Source organism: Lithobates pipiens, unplaced genomic scaffold, assembly GCF_037356315.1.
Source record: "Lithobates pipiens isolate NorthernLeopardFrog02 unplaced genomic scaffold, aLitPip1_a1.2 Scaffold_13, whole genome shotgun sequence".
Classification (NCBI taxonomy): domain Eukaryota; kingdom Metazoa; phylum Chordata; class Amphibia; order Anura; family Ranidae; genus Lithobates; species Lithobates pipiens.
The window spans coordinates 27,287,683-27,310,701 of NW_027507718.1; positions in this window are offsets into that span (position 1 = coordinate 27,287,683).

Here is a 23,019-nt window from a genome sequence, read left to right on the forward strand (position 1 = left end):
TGATCTCCCTCCCGAACTTGCTTCAGGAATTCAATGTCTTTGGGACTATATACAACCTGAAAATAAACTATAACAAGTCTGAGGCCATGGGAGTGGTCATCCCTAAATCGACCATGCTGACATTGCGATCCAATTTTAACTTTAAATGGACTGAGACCGCCTTGAAATACTTAGGTGTCTACGTACCAGCCAACCTCAATCACGCCTTTCCTCTAAATTTTCCCCCTCTACTGGCTAAAACCCGTTCCCTGTTAGAAGGGTGGCGGGGGGGGCCTGCACTCCTGGTTCGGCAGGTGCAATCTCATTAAAATGTGCATATTACCCAAATTCTTGTACCTGCTGCAGGCTCTCCCGATCCGTATCCCTATGAACTTTTTTAGACTAGTACAGGGATCTGCAATTAGCAGACCTCCAGCTGTTGCAAAACTACAAGTCTCATCATGCCTCTGCCTTTGGATGTAATGCTTGTGGCTGTCAGACTCTTACTATGCCTCATGGGATTTGTAGTTCTGCAACAGCTGGAGGTCTGCTAATTGCATAACCCTGGACTAGTACATAGTCAGTTCTACAAATTTATTTGGGCTAACAGAAAACCGAGAATACCCCGTTCCCTTCTCTCCTTACCAAAAGTCAGTGGAGGGCTCGCGATTCCAGATGTAAAGAAATACTATCAGGCAACCCATTTAGGTAGAATTATAGACTGGAATCATCACCAGAATTTGAAACTGTGGACATGCCTGGAGCAGGCGCAGACATAGATACCTTTACAGAGCTTGAGATGGTGCTGGGAAGACCTCCCCACCAAAGTCAAGGCTCATCCGCTGATAGGGGCGACTATTCGGGTGGGGTCTTTACCTTTACCTTTACCTACTCACTTTCCACACCAAACTCACCCCTATATCCCATTATAGGGAATCCAAAATTTCCTCCAGGATTAGACCCTCAAACTAGCAATCTGTTTAATGACTTGAACTTTACTCAAGCGAGACATTTTGTTCATAACAAATCTTCGCCCTGTTTGGAAACACTTCAAAGTGAAATGGGTGCCTTTAAATTGTCTTTTTGGACGGCAATACGTCTCAGATACTTCCTTCGATCTATATCTCATCCACATGAGTTTGACAGACCCCTTAACCCCTGGGAAACTCTCTGCGTGGGAGAAGACAGACTTCTAAGAGCACTGTCCACAACCTACAACCTCCTGGTCTATCTGACAGAAAACACACCCCCATCATATATAAATAAATGGGAAAAAGACCTAAACTGTACATTCACTCTGGGCCAGACCCAACGTGTGATAGCACTGAAATCCTCTATGTGTACGAAAGTACAAGAAACCAATTACAAACTCATGACACGTGGTACCTGACCCCACAAGTCTTACATACCTACTACCCAAGCACCTCTACACTATGTTGGAGGTGCCAGAGGGATAAGGGCACCTTGCTCCACATATTTTTTTTTTTTTTGTAAAGTAATATTTATTATATTTCACAACGTACAATATTATGAAGAACAATTACATCCATTACAAGTCATGGATGTCATACAGATATTGTCAGTAGAAACAACAGCAATAGCAATAGCAACAACTTCGGCACATAGGTGTATAGATATCAGAAAGCAGGTATTAGCAATGTTTAACCTGTGAGTGTGCCACTTAATAAGCTATAGTATAACGGGGTAGAGGGCAGGGTAGGGGAGGATAGGGGAAAAAAGGGAGGGAAGAAGGTAGGGGGTAGAGTGTGGAGAACAAGCATGGAGTGGAGAACCAGCAATCACAGGTGTATTAGCAAGAAGAATAATCATCAGGAACAAACTCAGGTTATCTGAGAGGAGTACTATTTGTGCCATGGGAGCCATTTGGCCTGGGTTTCCTTGTAGGAAGGAAGGCCTCTGGATCCAATCAGCTCGTAGGTGTAGTGGGAGTGTACTAAAGTGGTGACGTCTAGGATGTTAGGTATTGTAGGGGATTTCCAATTTCTAGTTAGGAGTAGTCTGGTAGCTAAGAGAATATGAGTAAGGACCGTGTGGTATGTGTGAGGGACATCGTCCGGTATTATGTTGAGTAAAGCAAGTTGTGGTGACAAGGCAATTGTGATATTACCCACTTCCCAAATAAGTCGTGTGACCTCTGACCAAAGGGTTCTTATTTTTGGACAGTGCCACATAATGTGGATCAGAGTCCCTGTATGATTACAATTGCGCCAACACAGTGGGGCAGAGTTGGGATGAAATTTAGCGAGTCTGTGGGGAGTCAGGTACCAGCGGAGTGTAATTTTCAATGTCAGTTCCCATAATCCTGTGCATCATGTGGCTTTGTAAATGGAAGTAAGTGCTTGCTGCCATTGGGTATCGGAGAAGCGGAGATGTGTGTCTGATTCCCAGTCTATGAAGGGTTTAGATTTGAAGAATATATTTTTCTCCTGCAATAGGGGGTATATAAGTGATATGCCTCTATATGAGGAATCTTGTTTGAAGTAAAAATTCCATAATTTCAAAGGTAGTGCTCCTTCTATACGGGTGTGTTTGGTCAGACAGGAGCGTAATCTGTGATAAGTGAAAAAATCTGAAGTGGGTGCCCCATAGATGGATTGAATCTCAGGAAAAGACTTGTGATCTATGAGGGATCTAAGATCATTAGTGTTAGAGGCCCGAGACGTGAGCCATGTAGGTAGGGTTAGATCAGGAGATAAGATTTGCAGGGTCTGTAAGGGTACCGGTATATCTTTCATGGGGAAGGATGACCATTTGCTATTGTGGAGTATTTTCCAAGCAGAAATCGATGCTTTTATGGTTGGTGAGTACAGGTTGAGATTTGGAACTGAGACTTGGGAGCTGAATAACCAGCTTTTGAGATCAGGACCAGGTGTGGCATAATTTTCTATATTCCCCCATAGTGTAGTATGGGGGGTGTTAGTCCATTCCCTTAATTGGGAGAGGACGGTGGCCAAGTAATAGTCCCGGATGTCTGTATACCCCATCCCCCCTGCATGTTTATGTTTGATGAGTTTGGAATAGTTGCTTCTAGGTTTTTTACCTTGCCACAGGTATGTAGCAAGAATAGATTGTAAGGAAGCTAGATAAGATTTGGATAAGGGGATGGGAAGAGTACGAAATGTATACAGAATTTTGGGCAATATGAGCATTTTAAAGGCTGCTAGCCTACCTGACCATGAAAGTTCAAATCTGGCGAGATTGGACAATTCTTTGATTAATAATTGTTTGGTTTTAAGATAGTTGGATTGAAATAATCTAGAAACCGAGTTAGTGAGTGTAATACCTAAGTACGATATGCCTTGATCGGCCCAGGGGTATGCATATTGGTTTCGCAGTATGTTGCTAGTGATAGCATCAAGGCCTAGCTCTAGAACGTATGTTTTGGTTTAGTTGACCTTATAATAAGAAATTGAACCAAAGGTATTTAAGACATGTTGTACCGAAGCCAGGGAAGTTAAGGGGTTAGTAAGCATCAATATGACATCATCTGCGAATAAATTTATTTTATGCTCGATGTGGCCTATTTTAAATCCAGAGATATTAGGGCAATTCCTGATGTGTGCTGCCAGGGGTTCCATGATCAGGTTAAAGATAAGTGGCGATAAGGGACATCCCTGGCGAGTGCCATTGGTTATTGGAAAAGCACGGGAGGTTATTCCGTCCGTATAGACCTGTGCTGATGGAGAGGAATATAAGGCCATGATTGCTGAAAAAATATGTCCTTGGAATCCAAATTTGTAAAGGGTAGCTTCTAGGTAAGCCCAATGGACTCTATCGAACGCCTTCTCTGCATCTAGAGATAGGAGCAGAGAAGGCGTTCTGCTAGTCTCTGCGTGATGAATTATGTTTATCAACCTTCTTGTAGCGTCGTAAGTTTGTCTACCCTTCGTGAAGCCTGATTGGTCTGGGTGGATTAAGGTGGGCATAATTTGGACTAAGTGATTGGCTATGAGTTTGGCGTAAATTTTTGTGTCGGTATTGAGAAGTGAGATTGGCCGAAAATTTTGTGGTGTGTTGGGCTCTTTCCCTGGCTTCGGTAGTGTAATTATCAGAGCATTAAGCATTTCGTTGGGAAGAGAAGAGGAGGAGGCAGCGTCATTACATACTTGAGACAAGTAGGGGGCCAATGTAGCATAAAATTTTTTATAATATTCATTGGTTAAGCCATCAGGCCCCGGTGATTTGTTGGAAGGCAAAGTGGATATAATGTTTTGAACTTCTAATTGGGTGAAAGGGGTGTTTAGGTCAGATAGGTGTTGTTGTGATAGTGTTGGCAGATCAATTGTTTGAAGAAAGGTGTTTATGTCTGCAAGAGAGGGTTGAGTTGTGTTAGGGTCATCTTTCAGGTTGTATAGAGTATGGTAGTAATGGCTAAAGGCACCTGCAATAGCTTGAGGGTCAAGAAGCTTCTGCTTTGTAGTTGGATGAAAGAGGTGATGTATTCTGGATTTAGCATAGTGACCCTTAATTCTGAGAGCAAGTGCTTTCCCCGCCTTGTTGCCAGTAGTGTAATAGTGAGCTTTGAATTTCGTGTCAGTTTTTGTGTGATATTCTAGGAGTAAATTTCTAAGTTCCTGTCTGAGGAGGACTAACTGGTCCTTTAATTTAGGGTCTGGTGCGTTTTGGTTTTGAACATCAAGTGAGTGTATTTTTGCAGTTAAAGTGTCTAGACGCTGTGATCTCCTCCTCTTCTCTCGTGCAGAGAGTTGCATTATGATCCCTCTGACGAATGCCTTATGTGCATTCCAGAGGACAGTATTACTGGAAACTGATCCAGTATTTAAAGTAAAAAACTCTTCAAGCTGAGTACGTATGTACAAGGAGTGTTCTGGAGAGTGAATGATGTCCGCATTAGTTCTCCATACTGTATGCCGTGGGGAATTCAGATGGTCGGTGACAGTGAGTGAGATTGGAGCGTGGTCCGACCAAGTTATCGTACCAATATCTGATTCAGTAGATTTGGTCAATGTCCATTTATCTACAAGGAAGTAATCGATTCTTGTGTAGCAATTATGCCTGTGGGAGAAAAAGGAGTAGTCTTTTTCGGTGGTATGTTGGCATCTCCAGACGTCATATAAATTGTTGTTTCTTATGAAGGTAGTCATAGGAGAGGATAACCTGGAGGAGCGTGAGGAGGCATCTGTCAAGTTGTCTGGAACTATGTTAAAGTCTCCGCATATAATGAAGCATCCCTGACGAAATTTGTTAAGCTTTTTCATTAATTTAGAGAGGAATTTTATTTGGCCAGTATTGGGGGAGTAGACATTTACAATAGTGTATCTGGTTTTGTTAAGAGTACAGTCCAGGGCTAGGAATCTTCCATCCTTGTCCACCATACTGTTGTGAAGGGTGAAGGTAACAGTGTCCCTCACTGCTATCATAACCCCATTGCGTTTGTCTGGTCCTGAAGATTTAAAGATGTGGGGAAAATGACGATTAGTGCAGCGGGGGCTTTCTAGCTTCTTAAAATGTGTCTCTTGGAGACAAAGGACATCACATTGGGATTGAAGGGCAGTCCTCCACATGGAGGATCTTTTCGCTGGGTGGTTAAGTCCTTTAGTGTTAAGGGAGAGGAATTTTGGCATTGTGCAGTTCAGGTGCAGGTGTCAGGTGTGATAACAGGTACTTACAGTAAGCGAGAGTCTCTTTAAGAAGTCAGATGTTTTCCAGATGCAAGTTCTTGTAGCCGGTGCAGGTGCAGTTCTCAAGGAGGAGGCAAACCGGGAAGAGGAGAAAGGAAGGGGGGAAGGAAAAGGTAGAGATTAACTCTTCGTTAGTGGTATGTATAACAATAAAGAACTAAGTAGAACGGTAGCTTCGAACAGCCAGAAAAGACACTAGGCTGTGTGAACTGAGTGGGGTGAAAGTTTATGGGTAACACAGCCCAAGCAGGGCACCAACCGGATCGATGCATTATAAAACATGAAGTGAAGCGGGTGAGCATCGCCTGCAGGAAGATTTCAGCCTGGATTTGGTGGTTGTTTGGGATAGAGGGGTTGGGAGGGCCCTCTGTGGGTGTTGGACCGTGGGGCAGGCTCTTCCGGGATAATATCCCATTGTTGTAGAAGTTTTATGCCTTCAGGGACTGACGTGATAATGTGTTTTGACCCATTTCTGGTAACAATGAGTTTAGTCGGATAACCCCATTGATAGGGGATTTTGTGGTTGAACAGTGGTTTAGTAATTGTTATCAGCTGTCTGCGCAGTTGTCTAGTATGTTGAGACAGATCCGCAAATAGTTGGAGGTCAGAGAACGGTTCAGGTAATTTGTTCAGATGCCGGGATTTGAACATTAGCTGGTCTTTGGCGTGAAAAAAGTGCACCCTCATCAGGACATCCCTGGGTATGGTTGCTGCTAGGTGCGGCGGTTTGGGAATGCGGTGTATGCGGTCAATTATGGTCTCCATCGGTGACAGGTCAGGTAGTAACGTTGAGATCATTTTCCTGGCGTAGGTGTTAAGGTCATGAGGCATGACCGATTCGGGGATACCTCTGATCTTGACGTTATTACGTCAAGAGCGGTCTTCAAGGTCCGCCATTTTGGATTTCATCCATTTTTGTTCATCATGTGTGTGGTCCTGTGCATCCACAAGATCATTAACTGTGATAGTCAGGTCACTCATATGGTGTTCAATACGCTGAACTTTTTGTCCCAAATGCATCACATGAGAGGAAAATTTAGTAAACATGGATGTTATCTCATTGTGTATAGAGGATTGTAAGGAGATGAGCATCTCCTTCATGGTAGTGTCCAGGACAGGTTGGTCTGATGTGGGGAAGGCCGCAATAGCTGAGGGCTGGTGTGTAGGTAAGATGGATGCAGGGCTTACCTCTGGATTAGGCCCCGCAGAATCCATTCGCATCCGCGCTTTGGCTGGGCTGTTGCTGGCTGAGGAGGGAGAGTTCTGCGGAGATGGATCAGGAGAGTACTGCTGTGTAGATATTGCAGATTCGTCAGCATCAGGTAGATCAGTGTATGCCGATGATTCCCTGACAGGGCCGCGGGCGCCATCTTGGATGTCTGTGTCTGGCGGCTGGTTGAAGTAATCCGTCAGTTTCTGCGGCGGCCGGTAATCTTTTCGTTTGCGGCTCGCCTGGGGCATAGCTAGGCCTTGCGGTAGTCTCCCTATGTAGTAAGGGGTTCGTGCGGAGAAGCTGAACGGCGATGCTCCGGTAGACAGTCCGGTCGGTGCGGGAGCTGAGGAATCAGACGTCCATCCTGCTCGGCGGTTAGCCACGCCCCCTGCTCCACATATTTTGATCTTGCCTGAAGCTGTCACACTTCCGGTCTGTAGTCAGAACGACTATACAGAAATTCACAAACTACATGATCCTGAATGACTTTCTGCTACAGATAAACACAGTGTCAATTAAAAAATATAAAAAAATCGGTTATATGTCATCTGATAAACGCTGTGAGATCGTGCATCCCGATTAACTGGAAAAATCAGTCCCCACCAACAGTAGCTAGCTGGATTCAGAAAGTGGAAGGCATTAGGAGAATGAAGGACCTGGTGCATACCGCGAGACAGCAGGAAGAAAAATACAAAGCGACTTGGGAAATGTGGCTTCACTTCATTTTATCCCCAGAGGGTATGGCCCTTAGAGTAACCCGAGAAAATTACCTTCTGATGCATACAGAAAATGGGTGCTGTCTATGACCAGCCGGGGTTCCTACCCCCGCCTTCCTCTCCCCTTGCCTGCACCTCATCTCCCCCCACCCCCCATCCCTCTCTACTCTATCCCCTCCATGTTTTTGCCTGTTTTTTGTACGGGAGGCCTCCACCAATTGAGAATATTTGTCTCCTTCCTCCCCTCCGTGTATTGAGTCCTACCCAGTGGGGTGGGGGGCGGTTGGGAGGGGGGAGATAAGAGCTGCTGTTGGATTGTAATTTTTAGATCGGCAGTCTCGGAATGGGGTCTGGCAACTGGGAAGGGTCTTGAACCCTGCATTAATAACCGATGAGGTGGGGTGGGCGATGCCAGATAGAATGGAAATGCTTGGCTTGTTTGATATATGTTGCCCCCTTGTATATGTTTGTTGATCTAGGGGGCCTCCCCTCCTACTTTTCCCCATTATATCTTGATGTATGATGTTGCATAAGTTGTGCTTGTTGCATTCGCCCTTATTGGGCATTAATAAAAACTTGAAAAAAAACAAAAAACTATCCCCTATCTTGTAGATGCTATAAATTTTGTGCAAATCAATCAATATATGCTTATTGCGATTTTTTTACCAAAAATATGTAGAAAAATCCATATCAGCCTAAACTGAGGGAAAACATTTGTTTTTTTATATCTTTTTGGGGATATTTATTATAGCAAAAAGTAAAAAAAAAAAGCTTTTTTTTCAAAATTGTCACTTTTTTTTGTTTATAGCGCAAAAAAAAAAAACTGCAGAGGAAATCAAATATCCCCAAAAGAAAGCTCTATTTGTGGGCAAAAAAGGACTTCAATTTTATTTGGGTACAACGTCGCACGACCGTGCAATTGTCAGTTAAAGCAACGCAGTGCCGAATCATAAAAAGTGCTCTGGTCAAGAAGGGGGTAAATTCTTCCAGGGCTGAAGCGGTTAAAATCACCCACAATAATAAAAAAAGAAGGTGCATTTTTAATTTTATGTAGCATTTGCCTGCAAATCATTACATGGGTGCAATTCTCAGGCTCCTGCAGACTATCCTCCCAACCCTGACCCGGACAACAGGCTGGGGGAAGTATCATCAGATCACAAGTGCAGATTGAGATCTGCATGACCCTATGCCAGGGTGTAAGATAGGACGTGTAATCTTTTCATACTCAAATGAGCCACACACAGCCATGCCAAATATAATTTTAAAAAAGTTTGCCCCAGGGAGAAGAGTCCTCAGATTCAGTAAGGGGGTTGGGGCCACAGACTGTGGCCAGGTTTAATATTACACCCTTAAAGAGGAAGTAAACCCTGATGAGTTTACTTCCTCTTTCATTCCCTGCAAAGGCAAAGCATAATGGACTACTATGCATCGCATAGTAGCCCATTATGTGTCACTTACCTGACACAGGAGCCAGCGAAGTCGCCGCTGTCCCCTGTAGTCTGCCGCATCCATCTTGTTGGTGGGGTCTCGCAGCTCCGCCGCTGTCATTCGCCGAAGCCGCGATGACGTCACTCCTGCGCATGCGCACGGGAGCCAACACGCGCGTCAGCTCCGTCTCTGAGAATGCCGCGCCCAGTGCGCCTGCGCGCCGCTGTCTACGGCGCATGCGCCGTAGACAGCGGTGCCCATTTTCGGGCAAATATCTCCTAAACCATATAGGTTTAGGAGATATTTATTGGACCTACAGGTTAGCCTTAATCTAGGCTTACCTGTAGGTCAAAGTGGTTTGTAAGGGTTTTACAGCCACTTTAATATGGATGCATAATGAAACAGGGTCAGAAAGGTGCATTTAGCTTTTAATGCTCAAAATCCAGACAGATAAAAAATATACTAATTAATGCAGCTCTGTATTCAGTAACACATCATTAAATGTGAATTAGAAGTGAAAAGTACCTTAACCACCTGCCAACCTGCTGCAGTACACATACTGCAGCAGGCAGTATGTGCAGGCACAATCAAGTGCATGTAAGTAATGTGCCTGCTCCAGGTCAACAACGCTGTTCTGAATGAATTCAATAGCTATGTTGCCTATGCTGCGATTAACCCACAGTTATCACATGGTACCTGAGCCACAGCACACTGTACCATGTGATTAGCTGTAGCTAATCATGTAATTAACCCATTCATGACAGTTGAATACGTTGTTGTTACAATGATCTTCATTGTAACAATAAACAATATGTAGAAAAAAATTTAAATCCCCGAGCACCTCCCAAGAGTAGTACAGGGTTCCCATGGTGACACTGAACTACTCTGATGAAAGTATGTAAAAAAATCTAAAAAAATGTAATAAAAAATGATTTACAGTTTACCAGTCAGTGTACCTGATCACTGCCACATTAGTCATATGATGACACTGTACAGTACTGGTGACTTTATGTGATAAATAAAAATAAAAACCAATATTGAATTTCTTAATTTTCAAAAAGATTGTGACAAAAAAATATACCTTCAAACGTGCTATTCCTAAATACTTCAGATAGTCTAATTTCCTAAAAGGGGTAATTTGGGGGGGTATTTGTACTGTCCTAGCATTTCAGGGCCTTAAAAAATATGATAGACTGTCAGTACATCAGAATTGATTAATGTTCAGATACTGTATATATATCATAGTTTGTAGACGCTATAACTTTCAAACAGACCTATTAATATACATTCATTTGGGATTTTTTTTTTTTTATCAAAGACATGTAGCATAAAAAAACACTTAAAAATATTGTCATAAACATTCATTGTGCCACAGGTTTTTTGTTTCTTAATAACAGTAGATAAAAATAAATTGACTTGCTATAGACATTTCAAATACCTGATTATGCCCTTCAGATTCATTTTGGTAATTACATTTTTTATGACTTCTTGATAGAGTCTGTAAGTGTTAACCTAGACAACATGCTCACTAGACCTCATTTCTGTATCAAAACTACAGTGATTCATGGAACACACTCCAGTGTAAATTTGAGAAAGACTCTACAATTTCTGGAAATAATTATCCCCACAATGAATATGCCAGTCGATTCCAGCTAGGTATCTGTTGTTATAGATTGACATATCACCTTAAATATAAAGAAAATAAGCCATTTACAGAAAACATATTAAAGATATCTCTAGTTCTGCCGGCCACTCACCTTGTGTGTGCTGAATTTCTTTGAATTAGTCAAGCACAAGTTTAAGTTCTTTGATGACCTTAAAGTGTATTTCTGCCTTTGCAACCTTAAGAAATCCAACTATATATTTGTTATGTGTTTCTATTCATATAGCATACCTAAAACAACTTTAAATATTTCTAGTTGCTTCTTTGGAGAAGGATTGTACATAGGTTTCTATAGGCAGCTTGTATTCTTCAAGCGGAGGTCCACCCTAAAATGGACCTTCCGCTCATCGGAATCCCCCCCCGGCGCCACAATTGGCACCTTTCAGGGGGGAGGGGGGTGCAGTTACCTGGATAATCCAGGTAAATGCACCCACTTCCGGGATAGCTCTCTGTGGAAAGGGGCGTAGATTACGCCCCTTTCTGCAAGTGCCCGCCCCTTTCCGCAAGTGCCCCGCTGCCTGCTGGGAAAACACACAGATCCCAGAGGCAGCGGGGACCGTCCTTATTGCGCAGCGCGGCTCGCGCATGCGCAGTAGGGAACCGGGAAATGAAGCCGAAAGGCTACATTTCCTTATTCCCATACCCAAGATGGCGGCGGCAGCACCTGAGAAACGATCTACAGATCAGCTTCGGGTGCCGACATCGCGGGCGCGCTGGACAGGTAAGTGTCACTATTTTAAAAGTCAGCAGCTGCAGTATTTGTAGCTGCTGGCTTTAAAAAAAAAAAAAAAATGCGGAGTCCCGGCGGAGTCCCGGCGGACTCCCGCTTTCAGTTGCAAGGGACAGATGTGTTTAAAAATGCATCATTGTACAAAATGCATCATTATACAATGTGCCACCCAAACTTTTAAAATTCTAAACCATTTGTTAGGTCATGTTGTTAGGAGCTTAAGATATGCTCCTAACCTGGTAGATTCTCCTGTTGGTTACTTGCTGCTATTGCACTTTTCCCAGATTTTACATCAGCGGTGGGCTACCTAGCCTGGCCAAATGCTCTTCAGGACCTCCGTAAGCTGTTTTCCGATGCCGTTCCTGTCCCTTGCTCCTGAAATCTTGCCTTGAACCTGTCCTATTAATTTGTTTGTGCACCTGTGTCTGTACCCTAGTCCTGTGTCTGTTACCCTGCACTTTATCTCTGCTTCTCTGGATTCTGGCCTTAGCCATGGTCTTGTCTGCTACCTGTCTTGATCTTAGGGTACATTTATTCCTGCTTAAGGGCCAGCTAGTGACATTTCACAGCCAGACTTAATAGTATAGGTTCTGGGGTAGGTGGACATACTGGCCTTAAGGGAAAGGCAGCTGCTAAAAGTGAGGTTCTTTACAACTGATAATAAAGACCTGCCAAGACAGTGCAGACAGGGTTAAATATGGTAACCTTGAGAATTTTTAGCAATTAGCGATTAGCCAAATAACCTGTTGTCATATCAATTTTCTCCTTTCTTTTGTTTTTTTTATAATTTAACTTCCTCCCTACCTATCGTCTTTGGTCTAAGGATGGAAAATTAGATGCATTGACACCAATACATTCTATTCCATACAAATCCAGTAATGCTACTCTCCCAATAGAACAAGGGCTTGTTGTGAACAAGCATGGTTCTTTTTGTGTGACACGCGTCAACTGATCATCATTGCAATTTTGTCTGGCTTATGATAATAAAGACATTTCTACAGAATCCTCTGGATTCAAGTGTGCAATCAAATTTTTTTTCTCTTCTTGACAATGCTACCCTCCCAGGAAAACATTTATTCAGAACAAACTAATGTACCATATTAAGCAAGCATCAGGGGAGATTACAAAGGACTGATTAGGCTGTTTACCTTCCTTTAACGACTATCTATTTCAAGGGGGTACATTTTTCATTATCTGAGAGTCTCTGGGCTCAAACCCTATAGTCAATGGTCCCTGCGTCAATAGACATTTTGAAACCAAGCACACAAATAGTACACAGATGTTGGTTTGGTATTAGAATTGAATACATTGCTACAATTGATATTTGACTATGGGGTGTCTCCTGATTGTTAGCCTGCCTGATAAGAGTAAATTTATCTTTCATTCAACTGCTTCACCTAGAGAACCATTAATTTGTTTCTAAACTTGACCTACTCACAGTTATGTCTCCTCTTGCTGTCCCTATGGTTGCAGGTGGGGAAAACCTGAGGATGATGGTAGGTACTCTGATGAAGAATTCTGCTTCTGTTATCACTTTTCAGTTTGGTCCCCTAACCCTATTCCAAAACGCAATCGTTCTTTCTCCCCTCACACAATTGTTTAGCTTCCACACACATCTAAACTCCTAACTTGGCTACTGCTGTGTCATCCCAGATGCATTGCTGTAAAACAACATCTAAACTCTACTTGCACTTGGAAAATATGGAATATTGAAGCGAAGATGCAGAAAAAAAGGGGAGAGGGAGTTTAGGGAAATAAGACTGAGGAAAATGAAAAAAGGCAAGAACAAAGGGAAACATAAAAGAGAATGTAAGACTGAAGGAGGGGGTAGGAAAGTACAACTGGAATGATACAATTTTTTAACACAAATAATATTCAGACTCTTCTAAAAAAATTTAATGGTTTAATTTGGTCTTTTAATAATACAGTACAGGCTCCTTTAAGTGCATAAACACATGAATTAAGTATCCTGTAAGACATTATCTCAGCATCACTATACAGGTCCCCATAGTTGAGACCCACAATTTAACAATTTGAACCTTATTTTTATTTGTATTTTACCCTACTCAAGGGGACAATTTAAATCATACAACCTTTGTCATAGAACTGCAACATAATCAAGTCTGTAATTTTGACATTGACATAGATGTCAGATTTTTGACTGGAGAAATGCAATTATTCACCAATGGCTAGAAAATAAAAACACAATTGTAGTAGTTAACAAAAGTTCCAATGCTGTTCCCATTTTATAGATCAACAACAAATGACCAAATTGCGATCCACAGCAGCAGTGATAAGCAAACATGTGGGTGTTCATTATGGGTGAAGCTGGAACATCTGGAAGCTGGAAATTAAGATTTTTACCATGTGTTGTAGGTATTCATATTCTTTTGGCAAACATTTGGAGAAAAAATTAGGTTATAGAAAAAAATAATTATTTTGAGGGCAGTGTACAGGTACAGAAACTTTTAGAAACATGTTTCTTTTCATTGATCATTAATATAAAAAAGTAGCAATGTACAAAACAGAATTGTGACACCTTTGAATATAAAATATACCACATAGTATCTGATGTCTATACTAATGAAGCATTACCCCCATAGAAGCCACTGGATAGGATGGGCCCTCTTTACCTCAAACTTCTCAAGAATCTCAGCCCCACTGATACACCAGGTGGAGAGTACAAACCTACAAAATCACAGGAAATCACAGAAAGGAATACTTAGTATCCAATAGTAATGCTTTATCAAAGAAAAAAGACACCAAAACAGGTAGGAAAGACAAACATAATATATTTTCACTCAACTAGACATGGATACAATGGATTAACAATGAATTAACAATGGAATTGACACAATTTAGTAAATACAGTGATTAACAAAGGACTAGGCATAAGATGACATTTGGTGTCCAGATCAGCATAAACAGTAGTAAGGCCACCTCAAGTGAAGCAGTGAGCAGTAGTAAAGTTTAATTTACTGAGTGATGGAACTATATTGCAATAGTCCAATTATAGCAGCTATGCTAGTCTTAGACCGACTTAGTAGGGGAACAAAGGGGACTTTCAAAATATATATTTTGGGAGGGGCAGTCCTTTGAGATGTTCTTCTGCTAGCTATTGGTGGGCCCTTTAAGAGCATCTTTGCACTTAACGACAGTCCAATTAACCAGCATACAGGATAGATACAGTATTGGTATGGTAAAGTTTTGGCAAAGGTGCTATGTAGATGTGGTTCAGATGCTGTAAAGGATTGATATATAACGTGATATAGGGTTGGTATATTGAAAAAAATGGGGAGTGTTGGGACTTTAAATGAAACACATCTGTGCCTCCATCCTTAATTTGTATAAAACAAGAAGGAAGCTGGGACTTTAAATGAGGTTATTGACAGGTTAGGTCAAGATAAGCTGGAACATGTTTATTGATATATTAAATATAAATGCATAACATTAATTACAGAGGTGCAGATTGTGTATAGAATAATGACACCTAATATTGATGCACACATGACAAATTAGTCATACATCAATGAACGTACATGACATAATCAGTGAAAATATAAAAATAGTTATACATAACAGTATGAATTCTGAATCGTAATACCCATTAATTGAATTCATTCAGAGCTGTTTTACAACAAAAGTGATATTTATAACATCTAGTGAGATACGATGAATGGTCATGAACTTCATCTGGACTAATATAGGCTTAATGAGAAGTTAATATGAATATACTAGAGGATCCATAGATCAAATGTTTTGATATGAAATGTGGGAACCCATTGTCCTACTTACCTATTAAAAACATTACACTTTTGTACTCATGTGCCCATTATGTGCTTGTAATGTAAACATTTATTTTGTTTTCTAATAAACTTTTTGATGCAAAAAAAAAGAATATCTTTAGAAAAATTTAATCTCCATCTATTCTAGGGCTATAATAAAACTGATGTATTAACGGTATGAATTCATGTATATACATATGTGGGCTTGGCAGCACAAAAAGACTGTTGGATAAAGAATGATAAAAAATATTGTAATATGATGGAACTAAATAGACATTATATCTAGATATAGTCCTATTGAGGCGTATAGCTACATCCTGAATGTCCAACATGTTTCGTGTATAAACACTTCCTCAGGAGCGGATGCTATAGGATATCTATAAAGAACAATGTATTATTAGATCTAATGTTGGAATGGGCACAACCAAAAAGGACAAGTTAGTCAGTCCTAGGGCCAGCACGATAGTCTATCCCAGGAGCTGAGGTAGTTAAAAGCCCCAAAAGCAACAGGGCACACGTGCAACATCCCCGTACCATGGGTATGCAATCTCCATAATAATTGCAAAATATGATCAGCAGAAAAGATCATTGTCAGTGAGGTTTGTGATAGGTGAAACAATATCCATTATAAGAAATGTGTCAATAGTGAAAACGAGAAAAGGCTAAATGTCAAATAAAGGCATAAGAATAGTGGAGGATAGGTGAGTAAGGTGATAATGAAGGAGCACCAACCAGAATATGAAAAGTGAAAGTGAAAAATGCTGTATAAGACCATCACATGAGAAGCGAGCAGTCACCAAGGAATCATAAGTAAGTAAAAAAGGGAAGTAGCCCACTGAAGAACAGTTTGTTAAGATTATATGGGGATTACCTTGAATGCATACCCAGTGGTGCACTGTGTTTCCATGATGTGCTGTGTCTACTCGTGTGAAGCAGAGGAATCCATGTCCAGGGAGGCGCCTTATATACACCCAGCAGAGCCCCCCTGCCCCAAAGCACCCACCCCCATGTTAAATTTGGGTGTTCGGCGAACAAACTCATGCTGGGGTCGAACCGTTTACCCATCCATATATACTACATCTCCTGTCAACATACCAAAACTATACTCTTGGTCATGTCTAGAGACGTGTTGACGTCTTCAGAGGTAAACAACATCTAGAATAAGTAACATCTACAAAAAAAGTACAGTTAATGCATACTATCTTATATAACAATTTATATATACATATCCAAGAAGGAGTTTCACATACCGTATATACTCGAGTATAGGCCGACCCGAATATAAGCCGAGGCCCCCAATTTACCCCCAAAAAAACTGGCAAACTTATTGACTCGTGTATAAGCCGAGGGTGAGACATGCCTGTCCATCCCTGTGTGTGTGTCCGTCCATCCCTGTGTGTCCGTCCATCCCTGTGTGTCCGTCCATCCCTGTGTGTCCGTCCATCCATCCCTGTGTGTGTGTGTGTCCATCCATCCATCCATCCCTGTGTGTGTGTGTGTCTCCATCCATCCATCCATCCATCCCTGTGTGTGTGTGTCTCCATCCATCCATCCATCCATCCCTGTGTGTGTGTGTCTCCATCCATCCATCCATCCCTGTGTGTGTGTGTATCCATCCATCCCTGTGTGTGTGTGTGTCTCCATCCATCCATCCATCCGTGTGTGTGTGTCTCCATCCGTGTGTGTGTGTGTGTGTGTGTGTGTGTGTGTGTGTGTGTGTGTGTGTGTGTGTGTCCAGCCTACCTGCACCTACACCCGCAGCAGATCGCAAAACGCAGTGCGGAAATGAATAGGGTTTGCAGTGTTAGCTGCATGGCAATATAGTGTGAACCAGGGCTGAGGACCCATTCACTTTGGCAGGGAAAAGGGAATAGTTGAGTCGCAGATTTATTCCCGCTGGCCACCCACACAGAGAAGACCATCCAGCAGCCACTTTGCGTCATAGCCACGACAAAAATCCCATCATGTTTAGTGGGCAGTACAGGTGTGTGTGTGTGTGTGTGTGTGTGTGTGTGTGTGTGTGTGTGTGTGTGTGTGTGTGTGTGTGTCCAGCCTACCTGTGTCCCGAGCCTTTGTCCCGAGCCTCCGTCCCGTGTCGTGCCTTGCCTTCGTCCCGTCCCGTCCCGTCCCGTCCCGTGCCGTGCCTTGCCTTGCCTCCGTCCCGTGCCCTCTTCGTCGGCGGCCATTGTAAAATTCAAAAGCCGCGCCTCCTCCTTCGCCTGTGATAGGCGGAACACTGAATTTCCCAGCAGCCTGTGTTCCGCCTATCACGGACGTCGTATCATCCTCGTCCGTAGTACGAGGATGAGACGATGCCCGTGATAGGCGGAACACAGGCTGCTGGGAAATTCAGTGTTCCGCCTATCACAGGCGAAGGCGGAGCCGGAGGCGCGGCTTTTGAATCATAGAATGGCCGCTGTCTGTCTGCTCGACACGCTGATCGAGCGGGCAGACAGCGATGACTCGAGTATAAGCCGAGGGGGGCACTTTCAGCCTCAAAAAAGAGGCTGAAAATCTCGGCTTATACTCGAGTATATACGGTATATATTACCACACGTTGCTACATGTAAATACCCACATACAGCCGTCACTTTAAATAAAATAAAAAATTCTTCACTGCTGTCCACTTAGGAGACCAGGAAGCCATCTCCTATAACCAGAGCCCAAGCCAGTTATGAGTCACGAAGTCCAGCTAGATATACCATAAACGGAAATAAACATGTATAATAAGTACTATGTATGTCCCTCATCTATTCCCAAACTATATATTGGGCTAAAATGAGGTGCTGAGAGGATGTTACTTACAACATTGTAGAGATGGAGACTTCCACACCACAAAGATTAAAGGTGCAGGTTTATGATCCAGAGAATGCCAATAGAGTTTATCAATTTAAAAAAAAATGAAATAAAAGGAGGAAAAAGGGGAAAAAGGAAAAAATACCCAATCAGATTATGTAGCACCTACCCATTCTGGACATCTGTATAAAATATATCAGCTAAGGGAGCATAATACAGCCATGTCCCCATGTGGTACATGGAGGAAGGGAAGACACTTACTGGTATAGGATTTGCCTTTGCTTGCAATTATCATCTCAGAAATTATGAAAACAAGGAGAAAGAAGAGGGCTGATAATCTTTAGAAAAACTGCTATATCAGTCTCCCAAAGTATGCATAGCAAGTAAAACATTATTTTATATTAAATCACCGCTACAAATTACACTGACATAGGGGTCCACCCAGCAGATTCTCACTTCATTTGGAATCTATGATCCTCACATGGCTCGCTGCAGCAAGCGACTGCCACATACTACTTAACTGTTTAAAAAGGGGTTCTACTAGTAGTGCGTTCTCAGTGGCTCAATCCCTTCTAGTAGTAACAGCAATGGGCAAATAGACCTCTCACCAGTCCCTGGGATGCAACAGTCACCTCTCATTGTTGATTATTCTCACAAACTTAGAGCGAGGTTCTCTGGAAGAGCTGCTGCCAATCAACTTCCAGGAGCTACTCGAAAGCTTCTGCATAGTGTATCATGTGAGGGGGCACCTAGCTAGGGAGGAATTATATATAAATGTTGGTTTAATGACAATTTATATGAATTATATAAATGTTGGTTTAATGACACTTTAAGGTTAATGATGGCTCGTTCTCGATTCGGCAAACTGGCGGACTTATGGCGCTGTTTGCAGTGGCCATATTCATTTACATTGTGAAGCACATGGACATGCCCTCTACCTTATAAATAGACCTGATCTGGCGGCCATTTTACATTCTGTCTTTTGTCAGTGTAGGGAAAGGACGCTGTGTGGAGCAGGGACAGTCAGTCTGTAATCATTAGCTAGCTACTATTAGGTCCACAAAAGTCATTTTAAGGACTGGTATAGGTGTACAGTATAGTATATAGGGTTGTAATACACTTATAATATACTTTCTTTCAAATATAGAAAGCATATTATGGTGCTGACCGATTCTGCAGCTGTCTTTTCTCAGTGTAGGGATAGAGTTTGCTTTTGGAGCAGGGACAGTCTGTAATTCACTAGCTAGCTACTATTAGGTCCACAAACGTGGTAAGGTGTACTATTTGGTATGCAGTATATAGGGGTATAATACACGTATAAAATACTTTCAAATATAGAAAGCATAGTATAGTGCATTTCTACTGTACAGCATTGTGACTGCTGAGCGGTTCTGCAGCGATACTACAAAGAGTGACAAACGCAATTAGAAAAAAATATTATAACTGATGTTATAGACCAGTGCCCCCCCCAAATCGACAGATTGAAGTGGGTTGTTATATACATACTTCCACATATACTGCAGTTCTCTAGAGACTTTTGTCACAGGGTCATTTAAAAAATGACAGGCAGAGGAAGAAGCAGGCCCTTCCGCAGGGGTTATAGGGGTAGGGCAGGAGCAACAGGCTTGAGCCAAAGTTGGAAATTGCAGAAGGTGCGTTCGATTACCTCAAATGACGCACCAGACTTGGTTGAGTGTCTCGCTCAGCCTTACTCTTCTGCACCCTCCTCATCCTCTCAATCTGCACCCTCTTCACTCTCTGCTGTGTGTACCCCCAAAGACACTACCACCAACACCACCACCACCACCATATACCCTCCACTTGAGTCACAGGAATTATTTTACGATCCATCACAAGACATTTTTGATGCGCAGCCATTCTTGGCATTGGATCAGGAAGAGGAGGTAGCAACAACCGCAACTCAGCAGTCTGACAACAGTACCCAGATCAGCCCAAGGAGGTTGGTCTCCACTGTTTCTGCCTACTCCGAGATCTCGAATTATAGAGGTGGGGAAGGTGACGTCAATGATGACGTGTCTAGGGACGTCACGTGGGTGCCCACAAGAGAGGAAGAGGAGGGGAGTTCAGAGGGAGAGATGGACCAGCAGATAGGGAGGAGAAGCAGGCGGAACTTACATTGCACATGAGGCACAAACCAGACTGCTAATGTATCAGGAGCGAGGCATCAACCATGTACGGTCACATCTGGCACTCCCAGGACACCGTCACATGGCTCCGCAGTGTGAGCTTTTTTTAACGTGTCCGCTGCTGACAATAGTGTTGCCACCTGCAGCCTTTGCAGTCAACGCATAAGTCCCGGTAAGCCCAACACTCACCTAGGGATGACCGCTTTAAGAAGACACATGAGCTGCTATCACCGAGCCCAGTGGGAGCAATGGAACCCACAAAGCCACACTCCAGGCTCTCACCGTCCAGCGTCTTCTACCTTTCCTTCTCCTCTCTCCTCAGAATTGTCCTCCACTCCACCTTTCATCATGCCGTCCTCACGTTTTTCTGGAAAAAGGCAGGCTTCCGTGGGCCAAATTTACGAGCGTAAAAAAATCATGACGCCGGATAACCCTCGTGCCCAACAGTTGACCGCTGGCTTGTCAGAACTGATAGCTCGCCAATTATTGCCATATAAACTGGTGGACTTGGAGGCCTTTCAAAAATTTGTGGCCATTGGAACACCACAATGGAAGGTCCCAGGAAGGAAGTATTTCTCACAGAAGGGCATCCCAGAGCTATATGGCCATGTTCAGCGGCAAGTAAATGCATCTCTGGCACACAAGATACATCTGACCACAGACACGTGGTCTAGCAAACACGGGCAGGGAAGGTCTATAACTTTTACTGCCCACTGGGTGAACCTTCTGACGGCCGTCAAGCATGTAACCCCTGTATATTTGGTTTTACCGCCACGGATTGCATACGGGCCTGCCTCTTCTTCTCCTCCTCCATCCTCCCTCTACTCCTCAGCTGACTTCTCCTTTTCCGCTGCTAGCATCTCTTCCACTGCGCTGCCCAAGATCCCCAGAACCTATTCTACATGCCACGTGAGACGTTGCCATGCTGTACTGCGTCTGTTGTGCCTGGAAGCCAAGAGCCACACTGGCCCTGCACTCCTTTCAGCTTTGCGTTCACAGGCAGATCAGTGGCTAACACCGCTCAATTTGACAGTTGGTAAAGTGGTGTGCGACAATGGTGCCAATCTGCTTAGCACATTGAAACAGGGCAAAATTACACAGGTGCCATGCATGGCACACGTCTTAAACTTGGTCGTGCAGCGATTCGTTGTCAAATACCCTGGGGTCCAGGGCATCTTGCGGAAGGCAAAGAAAATCTCGGCCCATTTCAGAAGATCTTACAAGGCCATGGCTCGCCTTGCTGACATTCAGCGGCGTCGCAATCTGCCAGTCAGACGTCTTATTGGGGATTGCCCGACACGATGGAACTCAACCTTCTATATGCTTGATAGGCTGCTCCAGAAAAAACGTGCAGTTAACAACTACCTGTACGAACTCTGCGGCAGAATAGGTTCTGGGGGGCTTGTTTTTTTTCACCGTGCCAGTGGAAGCTCATGCGCGACACATGAGGACTTCTGCGGCCAATTGATGAGATCACTAATCTGGTCAGTCGCAGCCATAGCGCCATCAGTGACATCGTACCTTGCGCCTTCTTGATGGAGCGTGCATTGCATCATGTCATTGATCAAGCCGTGGAGGAGCAGGAGCAGGAGCAGGAAGATGAGGAAGTTGCAATGCTGGATGAATTCCCAGAGGGGGCTACTCTATCTGAAACAAGTAAACAACAGGAGTCTGAAGCGGAGCCAGAGGAGGATGGTGCTGGGGCGGATGAGGAGGAGCAAGAAGAGCATGCTTTAAACCTTTCTGGGATCCCTGTTGTTGTCCATGGATGGGGGGAGGAGAATGAAGAGGACGACAATATCCTGGATGATGAGCAGGAGCCAGGCCACCACATCGCTTCCGGTTTAGTGCAAATGGGGGCCTTCATGCTCCAGTGATTTAACAGGGACCCCCGTATAAAAAGCAAAAAGGTCAAGGACCAGTACTGGGTGGCAACGTACTTAGACCCGGTACAAACACAAAATGGCGGAAATGTTACCACCATCACAGAGGGCTGTCAGAATGGAGCACTTCCAGGCCTTGCTTAGAGAAATGCTGCATTCTGCTTTTGCGTGCGCTGGCAGAGGAATTCCCACTCCTAGAGAAAGAGTTGTGGGTACCAATCGTACAGCGCCTGCAAGAAGAGGGTGGTTTGAAGATGTGTTGGTCACTTCTGATATGAGATCATTCTTTCAGCCGACCCATCGACAGGTGTCATCCGGATCCAGCATCAGGGAATGCCTAGACCGGCAGGTGTCCGACTACATCGGGTTAACAGCCGATGTGGACGCTCTGAGAAGTGATGAACCCTTGGACTACTGGGTGGGCAGGCTTGACCTCTGGCCAGAGCTTGCACAATTTGCAATGGAACTGTTGGCTTGCCCCTCATCCAGTGTCCTGTCCGAAAGGACATTCAGCTCAGCAGGGGGGATCGTGGCCGATAAGCGCCCTCGCCTAGCTCACGACAGTGTTGACTACCTCACTAATCTAGCACACTGACCTTTTTTCTACCTTTGGCTCACTTGTACAAAAAAAGTACGCCGTAATATATGCCCGTACCCTCCTGTTTGAAGAGGTTGAGCGGTGTCATATTTTTGGGCCCTGTAGCGAGTTGCTGGTGTCAGTGATCTCTATCTCTGTGCTGGTGTCAGTGCTCTCTATCTTGGTGCTGGTGTCAGTGCTCTCTATCTCGGTGCTGAGTTCAGTGCTCTCTATCACGGTGCTGGTGTCAGTGCTCTCTATCTCGGTGCTGGTATCATTGCTCTCTATCTCGGTGCTGGTGTGGTCTCAGTGCTCTCTATCTTGGTGCTGGTGTCAGTGCTCTCTATCTCGGTGCTGGTGTCAGTGCTCTCTATCACGGTGCTGGTGTCAGTGCTCTCTATCTCAGTGCTGGTGTCAGTGCTCTCTATCTCGGTGCTGG